This window comes from Colobus angolensis, unplaced genomic scaffold (genome assembly GCF_000951035.1).
Source record: "Colobus angolensis palliatus isolate OR3802 unplaced genomic scaffold, Cang.pa_1.0 Scaffold178, whole genome shotgun sequence".
Classification (NCBI taxonomy): Eukaryota; Metazoa; Chordata; class Mammalia; order Primates; family Cercopithecidae; genus Colobus; species Colobus angolensis.
In genome coordinates this window covers 4,998,905-5,003,477 of record NW_012114910.1, presented here as the reverse complement: position 1 = coordinate 5,003,477, position 4,573 = coordinate 4,998,905, and positions in this window count along the sequence as shown.

Sequence of the window (4,573 nt, the reverse complement as noted above, 5' to 3'; positions counted from 1 at the left end):
CCCACCCCACAAGGTTCTCAGGCCCTGAGCGTCTCACCCTCTGGTCTTTGCCTTTGAGTCCCGTGTGTCCTCTGTACATTCCCCAAAAGGGTGAGGCCAGACAGAAAAACACAGAAATGAATGGCCGGGAATTTCCAGCTTGAGGCTGAGTAACAGGTGCCCAGAAGGCATGGTGTATGTGTGTGTATTGTGTGTATGTGTGTAGTGTGTGTGTGTGCATTATGTGTATGTGTGTAATATGTTTGTATATGTGTGTATGTGTATTGTATGTGTGTGGTGTGTGTGTATATGTGTGTAGTATGTGTGTATATGTGTTTAGTGTATGTATGTGGTATGTTTGTATATGTGTGTATGTGTATTGTGTGAATGTGTGTAGTGTGTCTGTGCATTGTGTGTATGTGTGTAGTATGAGTGTATGTGTGTATGTGTATTGTCTGCATGTGTGTAGTGTATGTATGCATTTGTTTATGCATGTGTGTAAGTGTATGTGTGTGCTGTGCATATGTGTGCATTGTACATATGTGTAGTGTGTATATGTGTGTAGTGTATGTATGTATGTGTTTGTGTATGTGTGTACTATGCATGTGTGTGCATTGTGTGTATGTGTGTAGTGTGTGTATGCATGTGTTTATGTGTATGTGTGTACACATGTGTATGTGTGTACTGTGCATGTGTGTGCAGTATGGGTATGTGTAGTATATATGTGTGTATCCATGTAGTGTATGTGTGCATGTGTTATGTGTGTGTATGCATGTGTACGTGTGTACGGTGCATGTATGTGCATTGTGCATATGTGTAATGTATGTTTGTATGAGTGTGTGTAGTTTGTATATGCGTGTGTTTATGCATATGTGTATATGTGTGTGTTCTGTGTGTATATGTGTGTGTGCTCTGTGTGTGTGTGTCTGTGTGTGTGCGCACATGCCCAGCTCCTCCCAGATGTGCACAAGCACGTAAGCACTCAGGAGACCATCCATGCTCTGTTCTTTTCTGATCAGTCATGTGCTTTCCTGGATAAATAATGATTCAGCTGCAAAGACTTAAGAAAAGATCTACTGCCAGGCTGGCTTTCCTGAACTGGCAGCAAAGTTCAACAGCTGAAACTCATGCAGGATCTCTTTAATCGTGCCAAATTGGGGTGGGGAGTGTGCCTCTGAACCCAGGAGAATTCCAGAGCAGCACATGTTTTGAAGAGATGCCCCTCTCTTAACTTCAGGGGATCCTGTTGTCCCCAGAGGCCAGAATAGGATTATTTGCAATGAGCAATTTCAAGCAATGCAGGAGCAAAACATAACATGGGACTCCCTGGCTGTGTGACTTTGGGCAGGTTACTTAACCTCTCTGGGTCTTGGTTTTCTCTGTTGTAAAATGGGAATAATAACAATTCATCTCAGGGGTGAAGATATCATGAGATAATCCTTGAATACGTAGAAAAATGACATTCCCATAGTGAGCGCTCAGTAAACAGACCTATGATCAGGCAACAGATGTTTCCAAAGGGTTTGAAGTAGCCTATTTATATTTGCTTTCGTTATTGGGTACCTAAAGAAGACTATAGAATTATAAGATATCTATAAAGAAATGCAGTCTTCTTGGTTTTCAGTAAAGTAGGCTGAAGAAATATTACAGTGTCATTAAGGAGATCAGGATAATTTGTGACTGAGTGCAGTGGTTCACACCTCTAATCCTAGCACTTTGGGAGGCCGAGGCAGGAGGATTACTTGAGGTCGGGAGTTTGAGATCAGCCTGGGCAGCATAGTGATACCCTATATATACAAAAAATAAAAAATTAGCCAGGCATGGTGGCACACATCTGTATTCCCAACTATTCAGGATGCTGAGGCAGGAGGATTGCTTGAGCCAGGAGTTCGAGGTTACAGTGAGCTATGATTGCACTACTGCACTTCAGCCCGGGTGGCACAGCAAGACCCTGTTTCTAAAAATAAATACATAAATTGATTAATTAAAAAATAATCATCTGTAATTTGCATAATTTTCCCCTAAGCCCATAGATGCTGTTCAAGGTGATGTAACTTTTCTAAATTACTTTTGAACTTGGTGCTCTTGTTTGAATATGACTCCCAAAAGTTTGTGTTTTGGAAACTTCATCTCCAATGGTAGCAGTGTTGAGAGGTGGGATCTTTTGAAGGTGATGGATCATGAGAACTCTGCCCTCATTAGTGAATTAATCCTTTCATGGATTAATGGGTTATTGAGGGAGTGGGTTAGCTATTACAAGAGTATGTCTATTATAAAAACCAGTTTGGCTGTCTCTTGTGAGGCCCCTCACCATGTGATACTCTGCCCTACCTTGGGACTCTCTGCAGAGTCCCCATCAGCAAGATAGTTCTCACCGGATGCAGCCCCTTAACCTTGTGCTCTCTAGCCTGCAGAACTGTAAGAAACAAATTTCCTTTCTCCATAAATTGCCCAGTCTGTGGTATTAAGTTAAGAAACAGAAAATAGGCTGAGATACTTGGCAAGGTCAAAATGCACAAATCTCAACTAATTAATTGTTGACTAGCAAGCTGACTTGGGACAGAAAGGAAAGCCTGTTTGCTTTCAAGAACTTGGAGACTGGAGTACTCAGTTTCCTGAATATTTCTGGCTTGCTGCCTCCTGGGCACTCGAGGGGACTGCTCTTCCTGAGCCTTTTGGGGTTTTGGTGGGGGTCAAATGACCAGTTCTGGCCAGTGAGCTGGCAGTGGAAGCAGCATGTGTCACACAGGCTTCAAGCATTTAATTGCTGGTGGAAGACCTACCAGAGCTTTCAGTAGCTCCAGCGTGGCATCTGGCAACACTCCAGAAAATGGCTGGGTCCCAGAGTGAGTGTGACTCAGAGCCTCCAGCCATGAAAAGAGCCCCAGCTAATCTATGTCACGCAGTGTGAGGAAGAAATAAAACCTTCGCAGTTTAATCCGCAGACAGTTTGAGGCTATTTGTTATTGCAGCATATCCTAGCCCATTCTGATGGATACAGCATCCAGGGAGAAAAAATATGATTGCTTGGACTCAACTGGCACGACTTGTCAGTAATCTGCATGATGCTATTAAAAACTTGAAAACACCGGCTCAGTAGCTCACACCTGTAATCCCAGCACTTTGAGAGGCTGAGACAGGCAGATCACTTGATCCCAGGAATTTGAAACCAGCCTGGGCAATGTGGGGAGACCCTCTCTCTACTACAAACACAAAAATTAGCTGGATGTGGTGGTGTGCATCTATAGTCCTGTTCCAGCTGCAGGGATTAAAAAAAAAAAAAAAGGAAAGGAAAAAAAAAGCTTGAAAACAAGGTGGGTGTAGGTGGCTCACACCCAGTGCTTTGGGAGACTGAGGCAGGAGGATCACTTGAGTCCATGAGCGGACAGTAGCCTGGGCAACACAGGGAGAGCCTGTCTCTACAAGAAAACAAACAAACAAACAAACAAACAAAACGAGTGTGGTGGCACGCACCTGTAGCTCCAGCTACTGAGGTAAGAGGATCGCTTGAGCTTGGGAGGTTGAGGCTACAATGAGCCATGATCGTGCTGCTGCACTCCAGCCTGGGCAACAGAGCAATTCCTTGCCTCAAAAAAAAAGCTTGAAAATATGCTCTTAGCTGACTCTTAGCTGACTCTCCTCTTCATCTCTTCATTTGCTCTTTTTGCAGGTGTAGGGAGGTTACCCTCAGCACGGGCCACTGTCTATGGTGTCTATGGATTTATCTGGAATTCTCACTGAGTGAGTTGGAAAGAGGAAAGCCTTTACAGTTTCTCTGAAATACAGTGGTGCTCGAGAGTTTTAATGTCTCAGATGTTGTGATGGTTAATGATGAGTGTCAACTTGATTGGATTGAAGGATGCAAAGGATTTTTCCTAGGTGTGTCCCTGAGGGTGTTGCCAAAGGAGATCAACAATTGAGTCAGTGGACTGGAAGAGGCAGACCCACCCTCAATCTAGGTGGGCACAATCTAATCAGCTGCCAGCACAGCTAGAATAAAAGCAGGCAAAAGAACATGGAAAGACTAGACTGGTTTAGCCTCCCAGCCCACATCTTTCTCCCGTGCTGGATGCTTCCTGCCCTCGAACATCGGACTCCAAGTTCTTCAGCTTTGGGACTCAGGATGGCTTCCTTGCTCCTCAGCTTGCAGACAGCTTATTGTGGGATGTCACCCTGTGATCATGTGAGTCAATACCCCTTAATAAATTTCCCTTTATATATATACATCTATCTTATTAGTTCTGTCCCTCTAGAGAAACCTGACTAATACAGATATGCTCCAGCAGACAAGGAAGTAAATAGGGAAAAGAATAGTAACATTATCCAGCCTCACCTCATCGCCAGTTGATCTGGGTCGGCCAGTTTTGCAAGCACTCCTAAGCCCAGAAGCCAAACCAGGGTAACCTGGGCCTGCAGGCACAGGAATCAGGTGTTTAGGCACAGCTCTAGGGACCAGCATAGGCAGTTTCTGTGTCTTGGGTTCCCTGGAGGATTTCCACAGGTCAACTGGCTTTACCCTCATCCTCCTACTGCCAGCTCCCATCCTTCTCACCCTCTCCCAGCACTTTTGTCCACAGATTTTTTTTTTTTTTTT